Raw genomic sequence first — 22,403 nt, 5'->3', positions numbered from 1 at the left:
TCACATTTTGAGTGGGAAAGGGGAAAAAAGGCGGGAGCCCCAAACGTAACACTCTGAAGTCAGTTATTTTTCTCTCTTGACTAATTAAGCTTAACCAGAATGGTGGGCCTGTCAAACTTGGGGAACCTTTCCCGAGAGAAAAAAGGAGGCGGCTCTCCAGGTGGGTTTTCCTGACTTTGGCTGGCTCCCACCACAATATGCGTTTGGCATCCGTGACAGCACCATCAAAAATAATAGCTAAAAACCTCACTGTCTGTCACCATGAAATAATTACGTATGGGGCTTTTCTTACACTTGAGATGGATTATATATTTCATTGAGGAAAATATATGTGGCTTTTAAAAAGAATGTAATGCATTGAGGGCACTACTGAGATTAATAGCCAAATAAAGATTAAAAAAAAAAGTTTTCTGTGAGTGTGTGTGTGTGTGCGTGCGTGTGCGTGTGTGTGCGTGTGTGTGTGTGTGTGTGTCACTCAGGAAGAAATGGAGGATGTCATTCCTAAGCTGGTTAATTACAAAATGCATTAATGTTTTATTATACCCTTATCAGTAATTAATCACCCACTTTGATGTAAAGTTCAGCCTCGGAAAAGTATCATGAAATTGTCCTTCATGTATGAGTGAGGTTTCTGGGGGGTGAGCAAAGACGACGACACAGATAGGAGTTTCTTCCCCCTTGGAAACAAGAAAGGGGTTAGCCTTGCACACGCATCTGACACCGGGCGGGCTCCCGTGAGGTGTTTGTAAGACCGAAACCATGGGAAGTGGGAGGTGGAGAGAAGGAAACAGAGAGGCCCAGACAGAGACAGAGAAAGAGAAGGAGGGAGAGAGACTGAGAGATGGAGACGGAGAGACAGACAGCCGGGCCGAGAGGGTCTCAAGCCTGGGTGACAACACCGGGTGGGGTTGCTTCCCTCCGTTGTTGTTCAGGTGCGGAGCTTGAATAAAAATGCAAAACAGGAGGCTCCCGTTCAGTAAATATTATCATTTTTATTCACTCATTAATTAAGTTGCTTAATTGCTGCTGTCAAAAGACTCTTGAGTTGGTGACTAGGCTGCTGTGCCGTTTTGATAGTAGCTGGAGAAGCCAGCAGCGGCGCTGGGGTGGCTTTCCCGGGAAGTCAGCCCAGGGGGGCCGCCGAGCGGCCCGCACTTCAGGGCCGAGCGGCCTGGTGCTCGAGTCCTGCCCGACGGCGTCCCCCTACCGTGATGGACGCCCGTCGCCAGCGTATTACCATTTCAGTCCCTGCTCTGGGAAAATCATCTTTATGCAAACTATTTCCCTCTTTTAATCTGAGTTCCCAAGAGGGACAGGAGTGGGAACAGACTCGGGCCTTGTCAGTCGACCCTTTGTATCCGTTTCAGCGACGTTACTTTGGCCTAGGTCAGCGCGCTTCCCATCCGGTGGGCCGCGGCCTGCGTTCCCGGGGTCCCCGGAGCCTCCGTGCATAATTCTCCGTGTGTGTCCTCGCACAGGGCCGTCCCCCGTCCCACGGAGCCGACACCAGCCTGCGGCTCAGCAAACACATACCACAAATAGCCTGCAAAGTGTGTTGGTGCTGACATTTGATTAATGTTCCCTGGCCTTTGCGTACTCAAATATGCTTTCTTTGAAATATTTGAATAACCTTTGAGCACACCCTTACTAACGTGTCACCCTGGGCACACCCAAACATCGCAGGCTAATCCGGCAGCCACAGCGCCTCCCGTCCCCGAAGAGGTGGCTTCCCTCCCCCGACGGGGGCGCGGGCAGGCCAGAGGAAGAGGAAGGGCGCACGAGCAGCCATAGCGTCGCTACGGAAACGTAGCCGTGGCCGCCACGTGAGCCAGGTCCTCACGTGGACGGAAGCTTCATTTAAATCCCCGTCTCGTCTGTGGAATAAACGTTCCTCTTTGGCTTTTCGGTTATTCGGCGTAGCTGCTCCACCGTCCAGCGGGGTCACCGTGGGTGCGCTAGCGGCTGTGCGCACGGACGTGTGTGAGGATGCGTGCGTGGTGTGTGGTCCGCGCGCCTGTGTCCCGCGTGCACGCATGTGTGTATCGGGCGCGTGTGTGTGTTGCTCACGCGTGTGTGTTGTGCGTGCACGCGGCTACTTCCCCGGGATTTTCTCCGTGGACCCAACCACGCGTGCTTACCGCAAGCCTTGCGACGGGTCCTCTGGAGACTGGCTGTCCCTGAGATGGGGGCTCAACCCCAGGATCCACGTGGGAGGCCCCACGGAGGATCAGCAGCTTCGCCGAGGAGTTCTTGAATCTTCACTTTCCATGAAAATAGGCGCGGGCACGCCGGCGCTCCTGACGCCGGCCTCGTGACATGGCGAGACCAGAAGTCCGCATCCTGAAATGCAGATGTGGCCTGTAGACGCTGAGCAAGCGCTCGCTCTGCTTTGCCAGGAGCAGTGTAAGGTGCAAGACAAAGGGAGGGGAGGAGGTGGGGGAGAGAGAGGGAAGAGGGGCCATCGGTGGTCACATCAGGGCGTCTTCCTTCCTCCCTTCTATTGTCTGAGAAACTCTGCTGCATTTAGGGCTGAACGACTTGCTTCTGACCTCCACCGCGGTCGTGCCGGAAGGTGGCCAACACCTGTTCCACACTTACTTTAAAAACCCGGTATTTTTATTGGGTCTGTCAACCCCAACTCTGTGAAGTGTGTTTAAGCCATCCGATGGCCCGTCCGGGCCTACCGACCAGGTGGCCTCCCAACCAGGTTCCACACCCATGTAAAGGGACCGCCACGAAGCATCTGTGTCCGGTCACGGGCACACAGAGGTGCTGAGGCGCACGTGCCCCACGAGGCCCAGAAGCTCTGGAGCAGAGACGAGGGCGGTGGGAAGCGGGAAGGAGAACAGCCAAGGTTCTAACCTGATAATGCAGCAAATTTATGATAAATTAGGAGCCATGTTTTCATCATTACACTTCCAATCACATTAAATGATTTAAATGATCTCAAGCTCCTGAAAATAGCAACACGAACATGAATGTTGATCTCAAACAGGAACATTACAGCATCCTGCTAGTCTCTAAAACCTTTTCCAGGAAAAGGACAAAACCACGGGGGGGGGGGGTGCGGGGAACGGTTTTACACTCTATTGTGCCGGTCTTGTTGCAAACACTGATGCAGATAGTCTTTTCTGGAGTAGAAGATCAGACGAATTCATGCGGATATAGGTAATGTTCTGGAATAAGGTTCTAAAAAATCTACACTTCAACTTCCACACCAAAAGCCAAATTTTCTTAAAAACAAACAAACAAAAATCAAGAAAGAACCATTTAGCTGACGGCTGGCGTTCATTTTTCTATTGCTGATACAACAAATTACCCCAAACGTAGTGGTTGACAACAGCATGGGTTTGTCGTCTTGCTGTCCTGCACATCCCAGGTCCCACATAGATCTCACGGGGCTACAATCAAGAGGTCTGCAGGTGCGCCCCTTTGTGGAGGTTCTAGGAGAGAAGCCACCCCACTTGTCTTTCCAGCTTTCAGGGACCAACCCACAACCCTAGTCTTGTGGCCCCTGCCCCAGCTGCTCCCTTCCCACACTGCTGTCTCTCTCTGGCTCTTTCTCGCTTGTCTTCCCCTGTTGAGCACCCTCATAACGACACCGGGCCTACCAGGATAATCTGCCTGCTTTAAAGTTAGTGGCTTCGATTCCCTCTGCGGCCTCAACTCCCCTTTGCCACGTAACCTACACGGCCACGGGCTCCAGGAGCAGGACGCGGGCATCTCCGGGAGCCACCGGTCTGTGTACCGTGCTGCTTTTAAGACCTGGAGGAACCGAGTGGAGATGAAAGTCTGTCTGAGCAGGCAGGGATGGCTACACCGGGTCGGTCAGACCCTCTCAAGATACGCTGTAGGAAACGAAGACGTTGTAAAGTCAGGTACGTCCGGGAAGTGTGAGATAACCATATCCCTTTCTTAGAGGTTTGAAGGGTTTCCTGTGGTTTTTGTAGCAAAGTACCACAAACAGAGTGGCTGAAAACAACAGGAGTATTCTCCCTCACCGTTCTGGAAGCCAGAAGGCTGAAATCGAGATGTAGACAGTACCATTCTCCCTCTGAAACCTAGATGAAAATTCTTCCTGCGTCTTCTAACTTCTGGTATCTTCAGGAAATCCTCGGTGTTCTTTGGTTTGTAGATTCAGCACTCCAGTGTCTACCTCGGACATCTCATCTCATGGCCATCTTCCTCCTCTGTCTCTCTCCTGAAGGATGTCTCTCTAAGGATGCCCGCCATATTGGATTAAGGCCCACCTACTCCAGTATGGCCTCACCTTAACTAATTACATGTACCTATTATTTCCTTCGAGGGAATGAGGTTACCTTCATAGTACCAGAGATTGGGACCTGAACATACCTTTTGGGGAGGGGGACAGAATTCAATCAGTCCAAAACAAAGGATTATTTTTTGAAAATATTACTCGAATAAACAAAGTTTATCATTGGTTTTCCATGTACTTGAGCTGGTATTAACATATGAATATTAGAAACATAACGCTATATTTTATGCTTGTGTCAAATTATTCCATATTCAATCTGTCCTGAGATAGAGTCCAACTATAGCACAAGTTTTTCTCATTCTCAGGATTAATTAAATCTGCAATATACCTATATTCACCAGGGTTATAACAGAGCAAACCAAGTATAAAATGACTGGAAATATTGTCATAACTTGAGACCTTAAAAAGATGGAAATATACTCCTATGTATGATACTAACTTATGAAATGGCTCTGGAATCCAGAATCCAGGTGTCGTTAATAGTTTAAGGCAGCCCGTCAGAATCAATAGACGTCAATACATTTATCAATTACGTTCAACCAGTAACTACAAAGTGATGGTTTTCTTTCTGTTCAAAATTCTCCTCTCCTAGAATCCGTAAGGAATTGGACACAGAGCTCTCCTCTGGGGCCAAGTGCTTCCTGGAGGCTGTACCTCCCGGGCTCTATAATCTTCCCAGGGCAATTCCCTCCACACACAGGACTGGGCCTGGCCACCACCCCAGGCCCTCTCTGCTCTCTGCCTGGAGGCTCTCAGGAGGTGGCAGGCTGCCCGCCAGGAGGGCAGGACCCAGCCAGCTGATGCTACGGCCTGACGCCTCTGCCCTGGCTCCCGCTCCGTGGGGCCTTTTGGGCTAACAGAGCTCTCAGTCTTTTCTCTTTGCCCCTGAAGAAAAGCATCTGTTAGAACGAGCTTTAGCTCCCAGCATTTACTGTGAGTCAGGGAGAATGATAGGAAACCGGTGTTGGGGCAGGTCTTTACTGGAGAAGGGCCCGGGCCGGAGACCCGAGGTCAAATCCCGGTGTGGTCAGAGGGAGGCGACACGCCATGACCCCCCAACCGCCCGCCCCCCCTCCAGGTTGTCTGGCCAGGCCAGCGAGCACTGGGGACGAGCGCCCCCTGCAGGGCAGCCCTGGCCCTCCGGGGCAGCGCCCCCCCACCCCCCGGCCTGGAGACCTTGGCTGGTTAACACCTGCTGTTTGAACAGGAGGGAGGAAAGGCCTTTAATGTCTCAGCACATCCCCATCCCGACCTTTTCTTATTTTATGTTTTTATTTTTCTATTTTTTACATTTATTTATTTTTGAGAGACAGAGAGACCGAGTGAGAGCGGGGGAGGGGCAGAGAGAGGGGGAGACACAGAACCCCAAGCAGGCTCCAGGCTCTGAGCTGTCAGCCCAGAGCCCGATGCGGGGCTCAAACCCCCCAACTGTGACATCATGACCCCAGAGCCCAAGTCAGAGGCTTAACCGACCGAGCCCCCCGGGCGTCCCCGGACTTTTTATAGGAAGAGGGTGCTGCCAGCCCAGCCGCCCCTCTCTTCCCGAAGGCTGCAAGGTCCCGGGCACAGAAGGGCTGACTCGGCCTCCCCTCCTGCCCGGGGCCTCCTGGAGGGCCTCGCGTCTTCTCCCTCCCAGGACTGGCGCGCGCTTTGGGCACCGCGTTTCCCGCAAACCCGGCAAGGGCTGGCAGGTGGCAAGTGCCCTTCGCCGAAGCCAGGCGGCCTGGCTGGGGCTGCCCACAGGCCGGCCGCGTGTCCAGGCGGGTGCGGGCCTCGCCCCCCGGAGCCCCACCTGCGCGCAGGGACCACGGCAGCAGTGGGGGTGCGGCCGGGGAGGGGGCGGGCAGGGTTCAGAGGCCCTCCTGGCCCCTCGGAGGCTCTGTTCACACTTCCATGTGTGTCCGGGTTGAGTGGGAGGTCAGGAGGTGAAACAGAGTTCACCCACAAGTTGACTGATAGCGCGGGGTGTGCGGGCGGGGGCGTCTGGCCGGGGCCGGGGCGCGGGAGAGAAGCTTCTCTCAGCGGTGGCTCCGTCACCGGGGTGATGGATGGGCCCGGGGCCTGAGCAGCTGCGGGGGCCTCCGCAACAGATGTGGGCGCCCCCCCCTCCAGCCCCCGCCCTGCGCCTCCTCCCAGGGCCCCGGCACCAAGTGGGGGCCGGAGCTGGGAAGCAGCATTCTGGGCGCCTTTCCTTATTCATGTACCCACTCAGGAAGGAGGAAAAAGTCATCCAATAGTGGCATCGCCTGCCCAGGAAAAGAGGGTTTGCTTTTGTGGGAGCGGAAGGCAGCTCTCTGCCCCCACCGCGGGGGTGTTGCTAAGTGAGCTGTAGTGAGCCAGCTAGAACTTTCATAGGGAGAGGCTAACGGCAAGCTGACCTAGGAAGCCCTTTCACGCCCAACCTGTGTCTAATCCCTGGAGTTAGAACAAAAAACGAAACCGACCAAGCAACCAACCAAAAACCACCTCCAAGGAAGTTCAGGTTGTAAAGGGCCCCGGGTTATAGGGCCAAGGTCACTTCTGCTCTATGCGATTGCGTGGATTCCTGCACGTGTTGCAAAGAGAACACCCTGCTTTTGAAACGGGAGGGCCTCCCGAAGGGTCTTGCCTCCCCACCCCAGGCCCTCCCCACGCCCACACCGAGGTTGAAAGCAAAGAAGCGGGAAGTAACACAGTCCTGAAGTCCTCCTGCTTGTGGCTGAGGTGGTGAGTCCCGTCTGCCCTTCGCCCCCGCGGCGGAAAACACGCTGGTGGAGAGCTCGCTGGGGTCTCTGCAGCTCTGAGCCCGGCCTGTCTCACGACGGGCCCTCCTGGCTTCAGGGCCTCGGTGCCGTCACACGTCAGGCCACAGCACCGTCAGCTTTGCGGATTCACCTGCTACCCTCCCTCCCTGGAAATGGAGACGAAGCAAAGCTATACTGCTTAATGTCTTCAGAGAACAGGGAAGCCACAAAATGTCCCCGTCGGTGAGCTGACGTCAGTGCCGAGGGTGCAGAACATGCTGCCTCCCCCGTCCTCCAGCCCTTCTGCCTGTCCCCATCCCCCGGCCAGGACTACAACTGCGAAGGCCGCTCTTCTAGAATAAGCCAAGAGCAGCCCGGGGAGGCTTCTGAGGGGAGTCCTAGACTGGGAAGAGGCGTGAGACCACTGCCTGTAGACCACTCAGCTCCCACTTTGGGGACGAAGCAAGCAAGCCGGGCACCTGCTCTACTGGGCTCCGTCCATTATCACTCCCGACTCCATTTCCAATGTGCCTTAAAGGGGGCAGACCTCTTCCTGTAGCTTCAAATCCTAAAGCCCTCGGGAGTTCCACCAACAGTCTGAAAGCTCTTCAAGTAACCCTACTTACCAATGGCGATTTCAGTGGCGACTCCCCCAAACAAAGACAACGTAAACACCTCAAAAGATGCCCTGCTTGCTTTTTAAGGCGTAAAAATATGCTCTGCTTGGCCAGAGGAGAAAATTAAATGTTTATTAAACGATGAGATACAAAAGTAAATGTCTGAGAAGTATGGGATTCTCAGCACATCTTTTTCTGCTTTTCTGCTGCTACCGTTTTCTCCGTTGTGAGAAAAACGTGCTTTTCGGCAAACTTCTTCCGAGCAAGTGCTGTGGGCTAGAAAGTAGAGACAGATAAAGGTTAATAAGTACCGGAAATTGATGGAAAGCAACACAGACGTTCTTTGAAAGGACCAATAAAACAGACGTAGTAAAATGAGAGAGAGTGAGAAGGAATACAAATATATATTACCAACACCGGATGTGGGAAAGGGGAGAGCAAACAGATAAACATAAAAATGTTTAAGTCATGAACAAAATAGTGTGCGCCCGGAATCATTCCAGTCATTTGAACAAAGCAAATGAAATGGATCATTGGTATGGAAACATGTTACCAAAATTATCTTCCAAAAGGGAGACATGGTAGAACACGAACACCTATGACACTAATAGTTTTAAAAGAAATTTAAAAGATTCTCAAATATCTACCACGAGAAGTTTTCAGGCACGGAATTATTTATCAACTTTCAAGGGACTCAATAATTCCTTCTGTCGGTTAAACTCTCTTATAGCTTGGAAAACCATAGAGAACTTCCCAGACAAATTTATGAAGGTAACACGAACAACAGAGCCAGGTAAACACAGGAAAACTAAAAAATATAGTTTCAACTCATTTATTCATATCGGTTTAAGAAATTCTAAGTATCAACCTAGTGAATCTGACAACAACAACGACAAAAGACAACACAGTACACAGAAGCAAGTTCATTCCCTTCTATAATTCAAATGTAGGAAATCTATTAACATGATTTATTGCATTAATTGTTAAAAAAAATTACCTAAGCATTTCATCAGATGCAAAAAAAAAAAAAAAAAAAAAAGTGAAAGAAACAGAGACATTGAATACAATTTAACAGCAGTTCCTGTTTTTTAATAATATATAGTAAATTAGGATAGAAAGTTCTCGAGCAGGCTGGGAAATAGAGCTTCCAAAACTCACAGCAAATATTTTATAGTAAGTGGTGAAACATTAGAAGTATTCCAGTGAAGTCAAAATATGAGAACAACTAACTTTACTTTTTCCCCAGCATCATTTTGGAATTCCAAATCAATGCAATAAGATAAAAATATATTCAGAAGAAAATTATCGGAAAGGAATACATGAAATTATCATTAGTTTAAGATGATTTTTACTACATAAAAAAAGAATCAAATTAGATCATTCATTAAAGTGACTAAATACGAGTCCCCCCCCCCAAAAAAAAAAATCAGTAGGTGTCCTCTTTCTTCAAGGACAACAAATGAGCAAAGGAAGAAGTAAAAATCCAACTTCAGGAAGTCAATGGGGCCAATCCAACTGAGGAAAGGATAGACCTTTTGACAAAATGGTATTGGGACAACTGGATATCTACATGGAAAAAAAATTGACTTAGCCAGACCCCTCACTCACACCATACACAAGCATTAATTCAAAATGGATAAGCACCTAGATGTAAGGTCTAAAGCTATAAAATTCCTCAAAGAAATACAAGAAATACAACATCTTTGTGATGTTGAGTTAGGCCAAGAATTCTTAGAGAAAACATCAAAGGCATAAGTGATAAAAGAAAAAATTGACAAGCTGAGTTTAATCGAAACTTAAAACCTTTTCACTTCAAAATATACCATTAATAAAGTAAACAAGGTAAGCCACAGACCAGGACAAACTATTTGCAAATTATATGTCCTAAAAAGGACTTGTATCCAGAGTACATAAAGAACTCTTATAATTCAATGCTAAGAAGGTAAATAGCTCAAAAATACACAAAAGAGTCAAATAACCATGCTCCCAAATGCAATGCACAAAATGACCAATGAGCACATGAAAAGATGTTCAGTACTATGAATTACTGCGTAAGCATAACTAAGAACCACGGTAAGATACCATCTCACTCACACCCACTAGGATTGCTGTAATCAGAATGTTACACAATACTACGTTTCGGTAAAGATGTGGAAAATCGGTCCCTACATACGTTGCTGGTGGGAAGGCGAAAATGGCCTACCCGCTCTAGAAAACAGTGTAGTAGTCTCTGAACAAATCAGACATAAATGTATCTTATGACCCAGTAATTCTATTCCTAGGAAAATGAAAACATATGTTCCCACAAAGACTTTTATACAAATGTTCGTAGAGACATAATTCATAACCCAAAGTGGAAACAATCCAAGTACCTATCAACTGACGAATGGATAAATAAAATCGTGAGTATCGATACAACAAACGCTATTTGGCAATAAAAAGAAACGGCGTACTGATAACCTGCCACAACGCAGATGAACGTCAAAAGCGTTATGCTAAGTGAAAGAACCCAGGCGCAAAGGACCACACGTTGTATGATTGCATTTATATGAAAAGTCTAGAAAAGGCAAATCTGTAGAGATCTGTCATAAATTAATGGTTGTCTGGGGCTGAGGTGGGAATCGAGGTGAACTGTAAAAGGGCACGAAAAAATGTATTGGGGTGAAGACAAATTCTAAAACCGGATCGTGGGGCACAATTTAGTAAGTTTGCACAATTTAGTAAATATAGAAAAATTATTGAATTGTATACTGAGATGAATTTTATGATATATAAAGATAACTCAGTAGAGCTGTTAAATAAGATAGCAAGGGGACCTCTATTTGCAGCCCACCTTTTGGTAATCTCATAATGCTGGGGAGAGAAAGACTGGACTCCGGAACTTCTAAGATAATGAAAACTTAACAAGTTAAGATACGTCAGAGAAGGAAGGTTCAGAGTAAAATACCCAATACCTGTAGGATTTCCCCTCAAGGCATTTGCTGCATCCCTCTTTTTAAATACTAACTTTCAATTTTGAAATAACTTAGATTTGCAGAAAAGTTGCAAAAATGGTGGGAGAGTTCACGTATCCCCTTCCCCAACTTCCCCCAGGTTCCCCCAGCAGCATCCAGTGGCCTCCACCCACTAGACGCCAGCAGTAGTTGTCCCCCAGTGCTGAGAATCACAATGTCTACTGACATTGCCCAATGTCTCAAGGGCCAAGACGGCCCTTGGTTGAAAGGACTCCTCCAACTTAGCAATTTATATAAGCATTATCCAGCTATCAAAACCGGGACATTAACAGTGGTATAATGTTATTAACTAAAATACAAATCTCATACAAATTTCCCCTAGTGTCCATTTTCTGTTCCAGGATCCAATCCAAGAATCCACACTGCATGTATGTTGTATCTCCCTCAACAACTCTACTCAGGGATGGTTCTTCACTTTCCTCGTCTTTCATGACCTTGATTTCATTCGATGAGACCTGCTCAGTTCATTTGTGGAATGTGTCTTGATTTGGCTTGTCTGATGTTTGCATAGGATTAGATTGAGGTTATGATTTGGGGCAAGAATACCATAGAAGTGTTCTCTTCAAGGCATCCTACCAGGGGGAATATGTTGCCAAAATCTCTTATTACTTGGGGTGTTAATCTCAATCTCTTGGTTAAGGCGTTGTACCCTATTTCGCCATCGTATAATCATCATTTCTCCTTTGTCGCTCGTAAATACCTTGGGGAAGAGCCTTCAAGTACATGCATATATTCTGTTTCTCTTACAAGCGTTGCCCATCGAGTTTGGGGGCCATCGGTGGATTTTCCTGCATTAATTATTACTGTGGGCTTTGCCTACGGGTGATTTTGTATCTCCCTCATTTCTTTTACATTTATTAATTTGAATTATTCTGTAGGGAGGATTTGTCACTTCTCTCCCATTTATTCATTTATTCATGTTTTATATCAGCATAGACTCATGAATATTAATTTTATTCTATGGGTTAAAATCTAATACATTTGTTTTTATTTTGTTGCTCAACTTGTTCTAACTCTAGCCATTGGGGACTTCTTCACATTTGCTTCTGTGCCCTTTTGACAAAACCCTACCATTTTTCCAGCAACTCTTTTTTTTTTTTTTCCCGCACGCACAAGATGTGCCTGGCTCATGTGGTATGTTCCATGCCCCACGTCTGGAACTGACCACTTTCCCAGAAACCTGTGGTGCCTTTTTTCGGAGATGGTATTCAGAAAGCAAGATCCAGGCTGTGTGTGCTCATTGCTATGAGTTGTAATTTCTCCCCAACGCCCTCAGCAGACAGACCTGGGAAATACGTGTGTGTGTACTGACACATGCACCTGTATTTATAATATAAATATAACTATAAATATAAATATCTGTATTTATTTTTACATCTATCTAGCTGGATGTATATTTAAAACCAAAAGTTCATACTGATATCTCCAATTCCAATTCAAAATCCACAGCACATACTTGATTAAGAACATACTATGGAATTGTAATGCATTTGTTGGCGTCTGTGATATTTGCAAGTTGTTATAACTTTGTAATTTTTGTGATTTCCTCTCTCATCCTAAGTGTTGACTTCAGTGCTTAATTAAGCTTTCACAATTCGGTGTTCTTTTTTCTTCAAGTTGGCCTTAAAATTGTTACTAAACTGAAATATGAAGTTGAGGAATTTTGTCTTATTACATGCATTTTCCAAAAAAAAAAACAACCCATTTCTATAAGTAGACATTTTTTTACATTTATTTGTTTATTTTGAGAGAGAGAGCGCGCGCACGAGCAGGGGAGGAGCAGAGAGAGGAGAGAGAGAATACCAAGCAGGCTCAGTGTAGAGCGGGAAGCGGGGCTTGATCTCGATAACCATGAGATCATGACCTGAACGGAAATCAAGATTCAGATGCTCAACCGACTGAGCCACCCAGGCACCGCTACGGGTAGACATTTTAAAATAGATCCTAAAGTTTGTCGTTCTCTTGCAAACATTCTTGTTCTGTTTCCTGCTTTATTCAGCTGTTGGAATGATAGATTAGGAAAAACCAAAAGTAACTTTGCAGACATAATTTCCCTGTAAGCTACAAAGCACCACTTAAAGATGTCACCATACTTTAAAAACATTTTTATAAGATTAAATATTGGTATACAAATAATGCCTAACACGATTATGATACCACTAGTACGAAAGTGTATGAAATGCCGATTTGTAGATTTTAGAGATTATCCCTGTGATGAAAGACGAGGAAGTGAATGTATCCACTCCATTTCCAACTTGGGAAAAGCTTTCCCAGAGTGACCTAAGTAAAGTAAATGTTACAAGTCTTTTATAACTGAGGAGTGTTTTTTATTCACATGCTTACTCACCATTGTACTGGTCTGAAATTTTAAGTTCAAATTTTCTTCCTTCAGAATTTTGAAGATATTATCATTGCCCCTTCGTATCTGGTCACACTAATAAGGTAACCTGATTGATATCAATTCGATTTTTTTCAAGGAACTTGTTCCAAGTCATTGTTTTCTTACCCTTTGCCGTTGGAAGCTTTATCAAAGTAAGACAACTTGAACAAATTATTTGCCCGAACAACTGAATGGCATAAACGGGAAAGTCCTGGCAAACTGTCTTTCCTGATTTATTACCAGAAGACCTTCCTGCATTTACTTGTGGGGAGACAGGCTGGAATATTTTGTATCATCTATGACTCGGGCTAGTCAACTACAGCTGAAGTCTTAGATACGGTACTATTAATGTCTATTAACGGTATTAAATTGATACTATTAATGGTATTAAAAATGTCATCTCACTTAATTTTGTTTATTTTAAGCAAAATGTATTAGCCTATATTCACTCACCAATGAGGCCCAAGACATTTTTTTCAAGTTAGATTAATTATCGGGGTTTTTTTTTGGTTTTTGATTTTGGTTTTTGGTGTTTGGTTTGTTTTTTGTATAAACCATACCTTGGGTTAAACCTCTGTGTTTGCTTTTATACATTTTTAAAAATTTTTTTTAATGTTCATTTATTTTTGAGAGAGAGAGAGAGAGAGCAAGCAGGGGAGGGGCGGGGAGAGGAGACACAGAATCCAAAGCAGACTCCAGGCTCTGAGCCATCATCACAGAGCCCAATGCGGGGCTGGAACCCACAAACCATGAGATCATGACCTGAGCTGAAGTCATACGCCCAATCGACTGAGCCACCCAGGCACCCCATACATTTCTTGAAAATGGAAAGAGAAGGAGAAAACTTGCAAAGCCATCTCAGTGCAGAATCTTAGACTTTTAACATTTTTTTAAAAAAAATAAGTAGCTTTCTTGTCCACACTTCAATCATTGGCAATTTCTTATCAACTTGACTTTACTGAGTCTTTAAAAAAAATTCAACCTACTTTTCAAAGAAACAGTAACTTTATTTGGTTCACATGATATTTTATTAAATAATCTAATTATAATAAGAGAAAAAAGCCATAAACTGCTTTCAATACACTTGGCCATTCATAACCTCTCCTCCACAAACTTTAACCATCCGACAATGGATTTGGGGAAAGGAAACTTTTTTTTTAATGTTCCAAAATCACTTCTCAGGCTTTGTATAGAATCGTCAGACATTCGAATCTTGAAGTGTACTAGTTCACAAATAGTTAACAATGGATTGATTTTGTGTTACTTACTGACTCCCAACCAGATATTATACTACTAATGAAAATATCGAACTCTGTGTAATGTATCAGTAATTAACTTGCTACACTTTTTGAACACTGCTCATAAATACATATAATATCAATCTATGATCACTGTTTACAAATTCAAGCTTTCTGAAGGTTTTAAATATGGCCATAGGAACATTAAAGACGCAGTAACATCTCATAAAATAAGCCTTTACTTTCTGTTGTGCGCATATTCTATTTTGGCTACTCATGATGGATTTTAATAAGAATAGGCTACCAGAGACTCTCCGTAATGCGGTCCTTGTACTTCGTATCAGCAGAACATGTTCATTCATTTATTTTATAACTTCATTAATTTGTTAACTCATAACCCACACATGTACCGTATATCTTCTACGTGTGCAGCACTGTTCTTGGGTTATTGCTAAAATAATTCAAACGTCATAGGGCTTCTCGGGTCATCGATCATCCTCTTGGTCTCTATCTCTGCCCTCATGTACCTCGGCATTGTCCTTTTGGGAAGAAGCTTATTTGAGAAAGGCAGCCGGGTTACCTTGGAATCATGTGGAAGAAGGGGCTTGCTAGCTGCTTCTTAGAAAAGTCCAGGGATGGGGCGCCTGGGTGGCTCAGTCGGTTGAGCGTCCGAGTTCGGCTCAGGTCATGATCTCACAGCTCGTGAGTTCGAGCCCCACTTCAGGCTCTGTGGTGACAACTCGGAGCCTGGAGCCTGCTTCAGATTCTGTGCCTCCCTGTCTCTCTGCCCCAACCCACTCGCATTCTGTCTCTTTCTCTCTCAAAAATAAATAAACATAAAAAATTTTAAAAGGGGCGCCTGGGTGGCGCAGTCAGTTAAGCGTCCGACTTCAGCCAGGTCACGATCTCGCGGTCTGTGAGTTCGAGCCCCGCGTCGGGCTCTGGGCTGATGGCTCAGAGCCTGGAGCCTGTTTCCGACTCTGTGTCTCCCTCTTTCTCTGCCCCTCCCCCGTTCATGCTCTGTCTCTCTCTGTCCCAAAAATAAATAAACGTTGAAAAAAAAAAGAAAAGAAAAGTCCAGGGAGATAGAAGGAAAGGCTGAGGGCCATACGGCTCTGAGCTCAGAAAATTCCAGACTAAGAGACAGGAAGTGCAAAGGCCTCAACCTAATGGGCTTGGCAGGTGTCAAAAACAGAAATAAGACCCAGGGGACTGGGTACTAGTGAACAAAGACAGACGGGGCAGGAGGGAATGTGAGGAAGGGGCAGTGGGGTCCATGGACTACTCCCTAGACCAAGACTCCAGGCAGGAAACAGCAAACACACCCAAACACCTACTGTAAGGAAAAACTCACATACTGTGCAACATTTTAACATTAGTACTAAATTGTGGAAGACTTAAAAAAAAAACAACTAAGCTAATCTCTCATAATAATACATTTACTGTACACAAAAGCTTGAGTTTTGCTATTTTTATTTTTTAATTTGTTATTTTTTGATGTTTATTTATTTATTGAGAGAGAGAGAGAGAGAGAGAGAGCGGGTTTATGGCAGAGGGAGAGGAAGAGAGAGAATCCCAAACGGGCTCCACGCTCAGCATGGAACTCATCTCGGGGCTCGATCCCATGACCATGAATGCGATCATGACCTGAGCCAGAATCAAGAGTCGGACGCTTAACCGCCTGAGCCACTCAGGCGCCCTTGTTGCTTTTTTTTCTTTTTTCTTTTTTTCTTTCTTAGATAGTGAAGTTTTCATCAATAAAGAAAAATTCATAGATATTTCTAGAACTCTGTTCCCTCTCCCACCTCATCTCTTTCTCTTTGATGGCATTTGGGAAGATTTGTTATTTTTCATAATATATGGTTTGGGTTTGAAATATTTTTCTTTAATTTCCATATTCCAAAAATTCACAATACTATTTATGTGGTCATATCACTACGAATACGACTCCGTGTCGCATAAATAGTCATGTAACTTTTTATGTTGTCTCCTGCTTATGTAGAGGAGTTTTCAGAACCCCTATATTATAGCCTTGTTTTAGACCCTGCTCCCTTTCTGGGGCTGGAACCGTAATATATGGATTGAAGCCTGCTACTCTGATGCCTTTGTCAGCCTGAAACCTTGCCTTCCAGTGTGTATCAAACCACGGGACACAATAAATCAACACATGTGTCTGCACAGCTATATATTCTTTCTGTGGCTTTAAATATTTTTATAATCACGGGTGTGCTATAGGACTCAGGGGACCCTTTAAAGCCAGCATTTGAAACAGCTGAATGGAGATTCAGAAAACCTGTGTGTTATGCAGCTAAATTGCAGAAAAACTTCTCTGAACCTTTGATGTGTGTAAGGGTGTGATTTTCCCGGGAAATACATTTAGTTCTACAATTATCCGTTTCTACCATAAGCCCTAACCCTGTGTTCCACTGGGTGACCTTCCTCCTCCCCACATCTCTGAAGTAGGAAGATGTACAATTCACATGAGACCCCAAACCGGCCCATGGCCTCAGGAAGTAGACACAATCACACTTCAGTTAGTTCCGTTGGTTCCCGTAGAAGGGATGGGCTCATTCAATTGTCATCATCATTATTATTCTCTAGTTAGAGCAAGTTAACTTGGGGAAAGTGTGGACTAATCTGAAATAGACCACAGGTTCAGTGCTAGTCTCTGGATCTCAGGGTGGCTAACTCTTGCATGAAGACTGCCTCTGAAATTTTGGAAGACCCATCAGGAGAGGAAGCTGGTGGAAAAATCTTGGTGGTCGAGAATTCTCAATTTACATATCAGACTTATTGGGGCACCTAAGTGGCTCAGTTGGTTAAGTGTCTGACTTCAGCTCAGGTCATGATCTCACGGTTCGTCAGTTCGAGCCCCGTGTTGGGCTCTGTGCTGACAGCCCGGAGCCTGGAGCCCGCTTCGGATTCTGTGTCTCCCTCTCTCTCTGCCCCTCCCCCACTTGATCTCTCTCTCTCTCTCTCTCTCTCTCTCAAAAATAAACATTAAAAAAATTTAAAGATTTGTAATAAGCCATTTGTTATTGAGCAATATTGATCCGGGACGCCTGAGACATTTTAAATGCGTAGCCTCAGAAATCATCCTCACGGCTCCCATAACTACTCCTGCCACATCTCGCACTTGGACACGGGCCAGTGCATCTCTAGCCCTGCTTCAGAGACCTAGATGGAGCTCCCCAGGAGTTCCACATGATACATCTAAGAACATGACTTTGGTTATTTCATACTCTGGGAAAGTCGATGGTTACAATGACTCAGTCTTTCCCTGTGGCAAATCACTCTAGTAAAGTGCATACAGTAGGTGAGTAGCAAAGTTGTATCCAACAGATCAACTTGCACTGGTATTTGAACTCAGGATGTATACTGGTAGACCTTTACCATTCATGAAGCTTTTCCTACGTGGCTTTCACGAAGATCATTTTTCCATTTTGGGTATAACGTAATCCACTCCCGACATCTTCCCTCTTGGGTTTGTTCTTGATCATTTTTTTTTTCCATAGGGTGCAGCTTGTCCGCACAGGGGCCACCATGGCTGTGAAGAGCTGGTTACCAAATTGCTAAAGCAGATAACTCACCGCAAGACCTATGGAGACACTCCATACAACTGTTGGGAGTTTTATAACACCGGATCCTTAATTAAGGAGGCTTCCACAACTTAGCAGAGCCTTTGCACCAATGTGCATGCTAGCCACAATGCCCCTTGTGTTTTGAATGTTTCCGGAGGTCCACGCGAGGTCGTGTGGGTATAACATGCTTCACAGTCGCCTTGCCAGATGTGCTGGGCACCAGCACAGTCCCGGGTTGGGCTGCGGGGAGCAAGGCACGTCCCATTAGCTCCCAGGGGAGGGGAGAGAACTTTCTCTCCTTTTCATCTCCATCAGCGTAACCGGGAGGCCTCCCCTCCTTATCCTATCCTTTCTAGACTTAGCCCTGGAGGCCAGATAGATGCAAAAGTTTAACCAGCTCACCCGTCACCACAGTGTTGTGATTGCAGTTGACTTTGGTCATCAGCTACCACAAGCCTGAGAGCCTCCTTCCCGGGCCAGCACTCTGGGATGAAGGTCTCCGGGGACTGACGGAGAAGGTGAGCCACCCGAGTATTTTGCAGCTCTGTATGTAAATATATTGTTTCCTTTGCTTTGCTTTTCTATCAGTGATTAAAGTCACGAATTTAGTTAATGTACACAGCAGGCTTTTTGAATAAATCCAGTGCCCCTCCCCGCCCCACACCCCAGAATTACTTTGAAATGCTGGAACCATCCTGGGACACCGTCATCTGTTTCTCAGACACGGGCCTTCTTCCCCTCCCCACGTGCACCGAGTCCGCCACCAACCTTCGGTCCTGGTGGCAAATAGAAACCCCCAGAGTTTTTCCCACCAGCCCTGGCATAACGTAGGCCAACTTTCGGTGTGGCCAGCCTCTCCAGTTGCAATTTTTGCCGATTAAAAACAAAAGACATGACCAGTAATGCTCATAAAATACTGTGCTTACTGGATATTCTCCCTCAAGTTCACAGCACAGACACAACTGCCCAGCCATATATCACTCAGAAATGTTTTACCGATCTTCTGGAAATATGTCATCATTTAGGAGTATTCTATATCTTTCGAAAATCACTTGCGATTTATGGCAGTGACTTGAATTTCCTTAGAACTACCTGCTCCACACTTTGGAACACCAAAGAAAGAGGAAAGATTGCTCTGTTAAGGTAGCAATGGTTATGAAGAGGCCAGAAACCTGAAAATGTCCTGAGATCAGACATGAAGCACATGAGGAAGCAGGTCACTGGAATGGCGAGGAGCCTCTGGGATTCAGAGGGACCCATCTCCTCTCTGATCAAATCGGCCCCACGCGTGTCGTGAGCCGTGCAAGGTCCATCGTTACCTAATCAGGTCTATCGCTCATTGGCTGTTCCTACCTTGAGATTCCTGAAGGTTTGGGGGAATGGTGACTCCAAACTAAATCTCTTGCCAAGGCTGCTTTTTGAATTACCTAAAAAGCCACAGACATGTGGAAGGATTTGCCTCTTGGATGGATTGAATCCTGAGGATCAAGGGAAGGGATGGGTAGGAAGGTTTGACCACCAGACAAATCAGCAATAACCTACGGGACAGAGTGAGTAACCTCCTTAAAAAAGGCCCTGGTGTCAGGCCTCCGTCAAAGGTAATGGTGTCCCCACCTCTTCAGCACCCCTCCCCCGCAGAGTGATTTCCAAGGAATTCTGGTAGAACTTTCCACAGAATCAATGGGCAGCTTTCCATGCAGGGATGCCCCTTGCCCTCAGCATCCCAGGTAAGGCATTTTCCTCTGATACGGAGAGGGATAAAGGACTACTGTTGCCATTTCTGTCCCCGCACTCCTGTGACCAGTGACCCACAAGTTTTTTTTTTTAATTTTTTCAACGTTTATTTATTTTTGGGACAGAGAGAGACAGAGCATGAACGGGGGAGGGGCAGAGAGAGAGGGAGACACAGAATCGGAAACAGGCTCCAGGCTCTGAGCCATCAGCCCAGAGCCTGACACGGGGCTCGAACTCACGGACCGCGAGATCGTGACCTGGCTGAAGTCGGACGCTTAACCGACTGCGCCACCCAGGCGCCCCGACCCACAAGTTTTAAGAAGCTCACATAGGGTGAAGATGTTGCCCGTAGAGCAGACCAAAGCTAACTGGCCTTGGATTTGAATGGAAAAAATTAGCCTCATCACCAAAAACCAACGAAGCCAACCTGTGCCTAAATTGATCAAGGTCATCATCGGAGGGGAGGTTCCCAAAAAGCAAAACCCCACGCATCATCAGCAGAGAACAGAACTGACCAAAGGGCTTTCCTTCTGGGTCGGGTGGCTGGGTTCTCATTTGCGCCCAGCCTTACGATGGAGGAAAACGAATAAAATGCAGTGCCTCTTGAGAGCCAGTGGATGCCCATATAAGGTCAATTTTCTTGTGGCGAAAGCCCCAGGGGATCATACATTACCCCCAGGATAACCACTTCTCCTTTTTAGCATGTGAGCGAGGCTGCTCCAAGGGATAATGGGACACTTGGGGACGCAACGCCATCAATAAGCCGACAGTGCTCAACCCTGAATTTCATCTCCCACTCCTTGCCTGCTTGCTTATTTTACCCAGTTCCCTGATGAGATAAATACTAGCCTAGTTCAGTGGGGACAGAATGAAGGTGACGCTGAAGGTGAAGTAAATGGTTAGTGCATTTTTCCTAATAACTCAGCACAAAAACCTGCTTAAATGGAAAAATATGTTTAGTGTCTGGGCCTCTAGAGTGTTAGGGAGCGTTTTTTAACTTGATTTGCTCAGTACCTCTTATTGCGTCTTGTATCTGTGTATCTTTGCTTCATTTTGAAGGGCGAGGGAGACAGGTGCACATCTGCAATTCACATGGCAGAATTGTGAACCAGCATCCAACTTCCCAAGAAGAAGTGTGGAAAAACTGGCAAACTCTACAGGTATCCTCATGGCTGGGGAGTCCTCAAGGGGATCCTGCACTGGTCAGCTCCAACGACTGAAGTGATGGCCTCCAGCAATTAGTGTTTGCCTCTGTGACCCCCAGAGGGGCCCTCGTTGGGAACTGTAGACAATTAGGGGATCTCCTATTGACAATGCAAATGTCATCTCCTGCCTCTGATGGCTCCACCTGTCCAAGAGAGACCTTTATTTAGAAATGCAACAGTGGATACACGGAGATTAGCTTATCACTGTCGACTCCAAAGTTTGTAGAGGGGATCCTTGTAGTAGGAGGTATTTTGCAAACTCTTTCTGGGTGCCTTCAGTCAGGACGGAGCCAGTCTCAGTAAAAGGCAGTGAGTCAAGTCTCCTGCCTCGTCCCCAAATTGTCCCCTGACTAGCATCGTGAACACTGCGGCTGAGTGGGAATCATGACCTCGGTTGGTCTGCCTGGGGCTGTCTTTGACTGTCTCCTTCTTTCCACTTAGACTCGGTCTCTTGGCATCTCCTACAGTCTGTTTCCTGCTTTTAAAGAACAACCACATGCCAAAGATGCCCCAATTCGTACTTTCAGCCTAAACACCTGCCCTGAACTCCAGACTTAAAACTCTCTCACCTTGACATCTCTACTTGCATGTTGAATAGCTGTCTCAAACTTAACATATCCCATACTGAGTTTCTCATATCCTCTCTTACCTCTTCCCTATCACCATTAATGGCAACTCTATCCATCTGCTTACTCAGATCAAACACCTTGTCACCACCCTAGGGGCCTCCTTCACTTCCAATCCACATGGGGTAAATCAGCAAATCTTGTTTGGTCTTCCTTCCAAATATGCCCAGAAACTAGCCACTTCTTGCCACTTCCTTTGTTCCCACCCTGCTCCAAGCCACCAATATCTTGGCCTGGGTCATTGCAGTCACTTCCTACAGTATACCTCTCTTGTTTTCTTTTGACAGTTTCCAGAGTGAACTGATTTTAGACATATATGAGATCCTGTCATTCCTCAGCTTAGAAAGCTGGCTTTCCATTTCATCCAGAGTAAAAACCCAATGTCTCTGTGACCCTTAAGGGCTACATGAGCTCACCTCTACACTCACTACCTCTCTGCTTTCACCTCCTGCATATTTTTTCTGAACCATTTGGGAATAATTTGGCAACACTGGGACACTTCCCCCGTAAATGCTTGAATGTGTATTCACTAAGAACAAAGACTTTCTCTTACATGACTAGAGCACAATTATCATGTTCACAGAATTTAACTTGAAACACTTCTATTATCTAAGCCACAGTCTATATTTGAATTGTATCAATCACCCTAATGTTCTTTAAATATCCCACCCCTGTTCCAGAAACCAGTCCAGGATCTCATAATGCATTTTGTTTTTATGTCTAATCAGGTTCTTTTCATCAGGAGCTGCTGCTGGGCCTTTGTCTTTCTTTATCTTAATGTTTAGAAGAGTATAGGCCACTTACCTCATAAATGTCCTTGAATTTGGGTTTGTGGGTGTTTCCTTGTAATTGGATTCAGGTTACTCCCTTTTGGCAGAAATTCCACAGAAGGGCTGTGTTCTCATCACATTATATGGTATTTCTCTGTTCCAATATTAGTGATACTGGCTTTGATCACTTGTATAAAACAGAATTCACTAGGTTTCTGAATGTGAAGTTACTATTTCTC

This window comes from Prionailurus bengalensis, chromosome D3, assembly GCF_016509475.1.
Source record: "Prionailurus bengalensis isolate Pbe53 chromosome D3, Fcat_Pben_1.1_paternal_pri, whole genome shotgun sequence".
NCBI classification, from domain to species: domain Eukaryota; kingdom Metazoa; phylum Chordata; class Mammalia; order Carnivora; family Felidae; genus Prionailurus; species Prionailurus bengalensis.
Note: the sequence above shows the minus strand (reverse complement) of the source record.